Genomic DNA, 9945 nt, shown 5'->3' on the forward strand with positions numbered 1-9945 from the left:
TGGCCTCAAGGCAAATCATTCAGTCCTTTGTTCTTTTCCTTTGCTTTGAGGAGGAGGACCACATTAAGAAATGGGAGAATATAAATAGCTTCATTGGTATCCAATTCCCAGACCATTGTTTCTTCCTCAGCAAACAGAAGGCAAGGAGGGTAAAAGAGCTGTTACTTGTGTCTACAAAAAATGAGACATACTTTTTGTACATAGAACATAGACCTGAGATAAATAATAACCTATGATTAAAGTACACACCTATTATATAAGTATTTTGAGTAATATACAGAATATGAGATTTTTTTCTACATAGAATAGGAATCTAATTTTGAATAAAACAAATTGGTGAAGTAAGGAAATGAGATATAATACTTTAAAGAGTCACTTAGTGATACTAGTGGGAGTCATAAATATTTCTAAATTGAAGCTTAACTGCATACAGATTCCATATTTGTTAGAATCCAAGAGAACCCAAAGTACATATTAAAAACAAACCTTGCAGGTAGCAAATCTGTTTCTTTCAAGGCAAATGTGTGAAAAAGAAATTTTGCTCAAGTAACATGGAGCCAACAATTGTTAACATTTGTAATTTTTTGATTCATAGTTATTTGTACTTTTATTCTTTATATAGAAAAGCAGTGAACTTAACTAGAAAGCCTACAGAAGGGGAGAAGATCTTCACTAAACATACAACAGACAAAGGCCTCATATCTAAAATATATCAACAGCTCAAAAAATTGACTCACTCCAAAACTAATCTCTAAAAAAATGGCCATCCCATTAAAAGATGGGCCAAAGACTTAAAGAGAGTCTTCTCTGAAGAAGAAATAAGAATGGCCTATAGACACATGAAGAAATGCTCAACATCTCTGGCCATAAAAGAAATGCAAATCAAAACAACTCTAAGATTCCACCTCACTCCAGTTAGAATGGCCAGGATCAAGAAAACTAATAACAACAGATGCTGGAGGGGATGTGGCCAGGAGGGATCACTACTACACTGTTGGTGGGAGTGCAAACTCATTCAACCACTAAGGAAAGCAGTATGGCAGTGCCTCAAAAGACTAAACTCCCCTTTGACCCAGCAATTCCACTACTTGGCATTTACCAATCACCCAGAAACAAGGACATGTAGAAACAAAAGCCATATAAAGAGTGATTGTTTTCCTTTATGTACTGTGTTATCTCTCATCTCTTTTGCTGTCCCTTGGTTATCTCATATTGTTACAGTACTTCACCTTATTATTTGATATATTGTATATATGCGTATTTGGTTATTTGAAATTGGATAGGAAAGGGGGGGAAACAAGATGAGGAGCAGGGATGGGGGGGAGGGAAATAGGGACCAGACATGAGAAAAGGTATCAATGTTTGTTTCTATCTGTTGAATATAATGTAACCATTCTATCAATTACAATTACAATAAAAATATATGGAAAAAAGAAATGCAGTGAACTTAGGAGAAACACCAGACAGAAAAGGAATCTGTACAAAGTCAAGTTAAGAATGTTCACAAATACTACCTCCCTCCATAGTAGTGGATATAGGTAACTGTGTTTTTATACTCAGGGTCTTCAAGTGTGTGTTACTGTTGGGTGCATGCTTGGACTACCACGTGCCATGCTTTAGTTGATGAATGAAAATCCAGAAGGAATGGCAGTATCATTTCCATGTGGAATGCAAGGCTTTTGACAGGATATATTCTGAAGCTCATGATAGAATAAAGAGATTGCTTTCCACTCTAAGAGTTGCAGTTGATGGCAGACCTTTTTAAACTTTTAAGTGGCTGAAATATAGTTACTCCTTTATTGGCTTTCAAGTAGATTTCCCTTTTTTCATTTTCTCATTCCCTCAGTTTATGTCATTGTTTCCAACATATAGCAATGTGGTTCACTTGTACATAGGCTTTGTATAGGTAACCATTTCCTTACTGTATGTGATTAGTTCTCTCAAATTTTATAATTTCTATGGTTTGCAAAAGCAGGAAAGTTTGAAATTATGTTGAAAACACTTCTGAAACATTTGGAAATTAATTTGGAATAGAAATATTTTATTTTCTGTTTTATTATTCTGTTATCAATAGGGCTGCCATTTTGCAAAGTATATACTGTCCTAAAAGGGACCAATTCAGTTTTGATTGTAAGTCTCACTGATTTTCTAGCAGCATTTTTACTATCTTTAAGTTAGCTGCTACAGTTATGGAATATAAACTGATTCACTGGCTAATTGTAGATGAAAGTCAATTTGCAAGTGTATGGAAAAGTTCAATGTGTTATACAAAGTTAATTTTAGTATTCTTAAACCTTAACAATGAAGGTTTCTAATCATGGAAGTTAAACCAGGCTTAACTCTTTTTAGAGAAAATAATAACATTTACTTTAGTTGTAAGAGAAGGAAGAAACAAATAATTTTGTTTGAAATCAAGAAATTCAATGCTGGTTACTTTGTGTTACAAAGAACAAACCCTGTTACTATGTAACTCTATAAAATTTTCCCATCAGAAAATAAAGGTAAGTATCTGAAGGATGAATTGGATTAATAAGAACAAAAGGCTGGTATCCAGTGAAATTTCAAGTGCAATAGGTACATGATTGGATTATTACAGCCTTTTAAGGAAGCAGTCAAAGCTTCAAGCATTTCTATCTATTATGTCTTCCCCCAATGGCAAGTTAATTATGCAGAAGATTTGGCTACAGGTAATTTTGCTCACAGCAGTTAAATGGTATTGTTTGTATATTTTCAAGGTGAGTGTTTGGAATTGCAAAAGCATGGAGAGTTCACCTGGCCATGTTGTAAGGACAGCGTCTGTGACAGTAGATTTTAGTGCAAAATACGTTACTACAGAGGCTTTCCCAATTAAACTACAGGATTCTGTACCTTCCTTCTTCCTCAACTCTTGATCTCTCGTCTGTTGAGTTTTCTTCCTTTGGTACGATTGAACACCTGATAGCTTTAGTAGCTAGTACATTGGCCTCCTGAAGCTCATCAAGCTCCTCTAATTTGCAAACCCATTCAGTTGTCAGTCACTCCATGACTGTCACAGTCTATGCTATGAATCACCAGAAAAAAAAATCACAAGTGATCCTAGAGACAAGTGCTCAAAGATGTTTTCTGCTTTATGCATAATTAGCTCCGATGATAAGTCTTCCATGCATAAACAAATGAACCTTTTTACCAGAACATACTGTCAACTACTGAGGAAAACATTTTGGTACAATAAGCTTCAGAGATAATTATTTGCCATTTGTTAATGCATTTTAAATTGAAAACAGCAGAATTCAGACCTTAAAAGTAGGCTGAAAAGGCAATAATTCCTAGAGCGAAATTAGAATCTGAATTATTTCTATGATTGTTTTTATAATTAGTAGTTATGTCTTGGATGAAATCCAAGTATACTGGTAGGGTTGAAAATAATTTTTGCTTCCATAAATCATATTTTTTGTTATGATACTACTTAGGATAGATAGCACTGGCAGACATTGTATCACTTCAGACATTGTAAAATAAACATTGATCTTTTCTATAATCAAGCCTTCTTCAGAACCATTTTGCTATGGAGGAACACTCTTGAATAATAATTGAAATAGAATATTGTAGATGGTTCCTTATTCTATGTTCCTTGGCACACAGTACAAAGCTCCAAAAACATGACTAAAATGACTAGAACTGAGGTCAATAATGATACCACTGATTACTCAGAAATATCAAAAGCAAGTGGAGAAGTTGCACTTTACAGAAAACAGCAGACTTGGATGGGAGTGGGGTTGTTCTGCACTGTACATTTCAAAGTAACCTCTTGTGTAAGTTTTTTACATTTATGTAGACATATATCCACAGGAATTTAGTATCATAAAACATGGGGAAAGAAAATATCTCCTTAACAGAAAAAAACCAGAAAATTTATCTACTACTTGTTAGAAATGCTGAGTTTTACTGATTTTTAAATTGGTATCTATTCTATTAAGATATAGGCATCCTTTCTGTAAAAAATAAAATCTTGTTAAAGGTAGTTAAAATGCATCTTTAAGAAAGGTAGATAAATCTACATATAAACAATGAAATCTTCCAATGCTGAATCACCTACCAGATCTTAGGGTGACCTCCTCTTTCTTCAAGTAATGATTTTTAAGTGATTCATGTCACTAATACCCTAATTCAGGAGCTTATAAAGGGCTAAGGGATTTGAGCAAAATGCAACTAATTTTTTAAACATATTTCTTTCAAATAAGCATCATTACTTCTGTGATTCTATGAAGCTATTTGAAGTAGATTTAATAATAGTACAAGACAACTATGTACTGGGTTTTTATCTGCTATGGACATCCATTCTGTTTGAATTATTAGGTGGATTGATGTATATGAAGCATGCATGGTACTGTTTTATTAACTATCTTGTCTAATAGATACTGAGGCAGTTTTCTCAGTAATACTATTCTTCTAACTCCACTCTGTATGTGAGAATTGCAGTGTCCCTGGGGTTATTAAGTGTTTCCATAGTTTCTTCTTCCATTGGTGAAGGTTATACCATTTTGATTACAGAAGTGTTTTAATATTACCTATATAGCATTACATTATATATAGTCTACGTGAATAGTAGATATTGGTACATAAAAATCAATCTTCTTTGAATTTCACAGAAGTTGTTTCTGATCACTAGCTTTTCATTTATTAATGACTAAAGTATTCTTTGAGAACTTCTGTTTGTTTTGTTTTTCAATTGTATTTTATTTCCCTGGTGATGTAGAGAGGAGTTATATTCATCAGGTAGTGGATACATTACTTCTTGAACATTAATACCCCTTCCCATGTTTTTCTCCCAGTCTCTGTTTTCTTTTATAGAGATTTTTTCCATTTATAGACAAGGCTCTAAAACAAGTGCTACAAGTATCTGTCTTGCTTTAATTTAGTTATATTATTTAAAATACTTATTCCTAAGGGCTTTCCATTTTTATCACATTTAGGGAGATGAGACAACATTGTAAAACTGATGAAATGACACGTTATGAACAAAACTTTAAAGAAAGAATCAAATTTAAATAATAATCTATAAAAACTAAATTATATATTTAATTGTGTTACTCTAATTGCCCTGTAAATAGATTCAGTGGGTACTGAACAAAAATGGATTCAGGATAGATACTCTTTAAACCAATTACTATAATAGAGTAAAAATATTCTAGTGACTTAGCCAGGATCATAAGAGGCATAGTGGTGAGAACTAGTGATATTATAGAAATAACCTGAAAGTAGTTCAAAGTGGGATATGATGATTAACTACAAATCCTCTGACTCCTGAGATTTTCATTTTGAGAAGGGGGAAATGTGAGATTGCCATTTAAGCAAGTGTAGCAGACTTCAAAGAGTAATAAGTTTCAGTGGTCAGAACACAGGAAACTCAATTTCAAAAATGTAAATCTGAGATCTCTCTTAGATGTCCAAATTGACATTTTGCATATGAGCATAGAATTCAGGGGAGAAGTATAGTTTTCACCTACTGGATTCCTCATATCCTGAAACTGGATAAGATTACAATGTAACTTTCTTGCTGAGGAGCAGCTGTGAAGAAAGTCAGTTAAGGAGACTTACTATTTTTGCCAAGAGATATATTGAATAAAATTTGTCGAGAAGGATGGTCTAAGAACAAGATGTATGCTCTTAGCATATCTTGCTGGAGGACAAAGGAATATGTGAAATAGAGATAAATCGTACCTTATTGAGGAGCTGATAGTAGATATATGAGAAAATCAAGGAATATTGAAGGGGTATAGAGGATCTAAGGAAAAGCACACACACAGACAAACACACGCACACACACACACACACACACACACACACACACACACACACACACACACACACACCATAAAGAAACCTACCAAATACTATTTGAAAGGTGAACAAGGAGAAAAAGAATGGGAGTATGGTAAGGGGTGAATTTTTTCAAGGTACCCTGTATATGTATGGATTTGTGGTGGTGCAATTCCCTTTCATTAAAATATACATTAACTCAAAAAAAAAAAAGAAAGAAGGAGGGAGAAAGCATGAGAAGGAGGATGGACTGCAGAGACAAATACACCTGTTAGTTTGAACCCCAAATGGCCAAACTGAAAAGGGAGATACTGATACATAAACTTTATACAAATGAGGATTGGTAGACTTAATGTACAGTTAATGAATCATCAGTTTTAGAACCCCTCCCTTGTATAGGAAAACAGAATACTAACTTAATAAGTTAAGCAAGATACCTAAGATAAAAAATAAAGGTTTAGAACCCATGGTAAGCAATTTACTAAATTCACTTGAAAGTTGTCTTAAGAGAAGACAGTCTTGTCTGCCCATTATAAACATTATATCAAAGCTAAAATGTATGGAAACAATCCAGTTTGGATGATATACCGTAGGTGTAAATTGGATCACTGAAGACAAGCATTTCTGAGCATCTCAGTATAAAAAGTTCAAGGCCTGAGCTCTTATAAACAACTCCTCATCCTCTCAGGATATTGCATTCTTGTGTATTCTATATTTATTCTAAGTATTAAACATAAGAAAAGTACCCGTCCAGTAAGCCAAAGTCATCTGGGCACATGCACTGCTGTGCAGACTCACAGAAATGGATAAGTGGTTGGATTCAGGCAGCTTGGGGGATCTAGCTAAGAAGTTGTTTTATGGATACAATATTTGGATTTAGAAAGACATATTGATCAGGTTCACATAACTTCCACATGTAATTTTGCCAGTTGTCATGGTGCAAAAGTGGCTTCCAGTAATCTCCAAACATTATGCAACTTTTCTTGGCTTTGATACCTTCAATGTTCAGAGCCAGAGGTTTATCTTAATTAGAGTACATCCATCACAGGACCCAGTAGGAAAAAAGGATTTGAGATTCAAAGTCCAAAAGTAGCTGGTAGAAAAATTAACCAACCACTGTGTATGTAGATTGTGTGCAGAATGCTTAGATTTTAGCAAATCCTAAGGGGAAAATAACATTCTATTTAGCCAGGGGATGGATTAAAAACAACATGATTTGTAGTATATTCACATTTTTTTTCTAAAAGAATTGTGCAAAAACAATTACACGCCCTTCTGTGTTCTGACAACATATACATGCTACTTTTAGTAACACCACTCGTATTATCTGGTTGTAAATGTAAATTTTATGGTAGTCTTTACCTTGGAAATAAGAATTGTCCCCACTTCAAACAACCTGAAGAAGCTAGGCCCAAGTGACAATAACCTTACCCTATGCATGTAGAAGACAAAATATGTGCATAACAGTTTCAGAGCCAACTGCAAGTTAGTATGGAAGGAAATAAACTGCAATCATTATCTTCAGCAGAAGCAACTGAGTTTTAAAAGAATTGTAATTAATTAATTAATCTTGGTATATTGCTTTGATTCACCATGAAGGCTACATACCTTTGTTCCACTGTGAATGCTTCTACCATGTAAAAACTACATCCTAGTTCAGTTAAATATGATAATGCTACTTCCATAGGAAGCCAAGGCAGCAAGCACATAAAACTGTTTAATTGTATTATAACTGTGGATGAGGTGTAAGAAAAGTATATTCTCATTTTTTTTCATTTTCCAAGGAATCTAATCACCTAAAGATGGAATTTAAAGAAACAACAGGGCAAGAATGTTAACTATCCACTGAAAGAACTACAACTGTACTAGTGCTTCTAGGGAGATTTAAGTCTTGAGAAGAGAACCATAGCTACATTCTGATACAAAATTGAGACCCAACTGCCCTTTTTTATTAAAAGATTTTATTAACATGGATTTTTATATCATATTTCAAATGTCAAGTTAACCAACAAGTATTCAAGAATGGAATTTCTATATGCAATCACTGTCACATAAATTTAAGAACAAAATGAAAATCAAGCTGAGTGTATGTCATAAATAAATATTGATCTATATATGAATATGTCCATAGAATATATATCCCAGTATAGATGTGTATTTCTATATAGTTACATTTGTATCTCCAAGTCCATGTCAATGACCTTGACTCATTGAGTCATCGCTCTTGTACTGTTTGGATCTAATATCCCCATAGTAAGGGTACCAGTCCCTTTTGCTCCTTTAGTCTTGACTTCTCTGACTCAACGTGATTTTCTCTAGTTCCATCCACTTCACAGCGAATGCTATTATTTTATCTTGTCTGTTGTCCATTGTGTGTGTGTGTGTGTGTGTGTGTATGTGTATATATATATATATATATATATCACCTTTTTTGTATCCATTCAACTGTAGTGAGGAATTTGGGTTGTTTCTATCCCTTGGCTATTGTCAATAGTGCAGCATTGATTTTCACATCATATTTCAAATGTCATGTTTTACAAACAAGCATTCAAGAAGGGATTCTCTGTATATAATCACTGGCACTTAGATTTAGAATATAATTAAAACTAAGCTGAGGGTTTGTATGTCATAGATATATATTAATCTATAAAATAAAACATTATGTCTATAGAGTATATAGCCCATCATAGATTTTTTTTCTACATATATGGTACCGAGAAATCGAATCTGGGTCTTCATGCATGCTCAGCAAGCACTCTACCACTTGGCCAAACTCCTGCTTGGTTTATTTATTTTTGCCAGTCCTGGGGATTGAACTCAGGGCCTGGGCAATGTCCTTGGGCATACTCAAGGCTAGTGCTCCAGCACCTGAGACACTTGACCATTTACTGATTTTTATCTGATTTGTTAAATGGAAGGTGGTGGGAAGTTAAGGATTCCTATGAGCAGCAAAATATGGGACGCTTCACGAATTTGCGTGTCATCCTTGCGCAGGAGCTATGCTAATCTTCTCTGTATTGTTCCAATTTTAGTATATGTGTTGCTGAAGCAAGCACGCCAACTGCCCTTTTGAAAGATGCTTATGAGCAGGGTGCTTGTGATTCATGTCTTGTAATCTTAGCTACTCAGGAGGCTGAGAGCTGAGGATCACAGTGTGAAGAAAGCCAGGACAGGAAAGTGCACAAGGCTCTTATCTACAACAAACTATGCAGAGAAAGCCAGAAGTTATACTGTGATACTGTGGCTCAAGTGGTATCCTTGAGTACCATGAAACTTGGGGAGAGTGTGTAGACTCCGAATTCAAGCCCCAGGACAAGCAGAAGGGAAAAAAAAAAAAAACACGTACGGATGTATTTTGGATGAAAATAGTAACTGAGAATAGTATGAATTCCAACACAGGTGCATAAAATGGATTCTTACCCACTTCTTTTTGTCAGTTTTGGGGCCTGAACTCTGGGCCTGGGTGTTGTCCCTGAGCCTTTCAGCTCCAGGCACTCTACAACTCACTGAGTCACAGTGCCACTTTCTTCTTACCCACTTTTTATAATCATATCATTCCAGAACAATTCTAGAAGTGATTTTCATCTTCTATATTAGTAGTATACTTTTGAGAAAAAAGGATCATTAATTGGAATTATTTCTCTAAATAACCCTAAATCATGATAAATCAAATGAAAATTGAGTTGGAATGCTTAAATATCATTGCTTAAACCCAATCATTAAAATAGGATTTAAGTATAAAATTGAGGGTTTTGTTTACTGTCCTGAAAACAAAATTATTTATTCTTTGTAGGATTTTTTTAACTGCATAGGAAATATTAAATTGTAATATACTATAAGCTTATTGGGAAGCAAAATTATTTCTAACAGAAAGAACTAAAGCAGAATATTGAAATGCAGCTTAGGTTTTAAGTTTTACTTTATTATGTAAAGTAAAATAAAAAATTAAAAATTTACACGTTGGGGTTTCTGAGCATAGACACCATGCATTCATCAAGATTTTGTTATGAAAGAAGTATTGATTTTATTCTCATATCTACATTTCACAAAGAAAGTATCAGTGGGAAAGAGCCTGTCTCACAAGCAAGGCTGAAAGCTCAGTTTCATTTTATTTCTTATCTTAATAGCAGGGAACTGCTACATACT

The 9945-nt window shown here is 34.2% G+C and overlaps 1 non-coding gene across 1 annotated transcript; it reads right to left on the reverse strand.

The window, feature by feature from the left end:
* Window positions 1-8748: 8748 nt before the first annotated feature.
* On the reverse strand, window positions 8749-8855 carry LOC150055094 (U6 spliceosomal RNA). The gene has a single exon (XR_016537739.1). It is a non-coding gene; the product is annotated as a U6 spliceosomal RNA (small nuclear RNA).
* Between the last annotated feature and the right edge of the window lie 1090 nt (window positions 8856-9945).

The sequence above is a fragment of the Megascapheus bottae genome, chromosome 14 (assembly GCF_031878675.1).
Source record: "Megascapheus bottae isolate mThoBot1 chromosome 14, mThoBot2.hap1, whole genome shotgun sequence".
In the NCBI taxonomy this organism is placed as follows: Eukaryota; Metazoa; Chordata; class Mammalia; order Rodentia; family Geomyidae; genus Megascapheus; species Megascapheus bottae.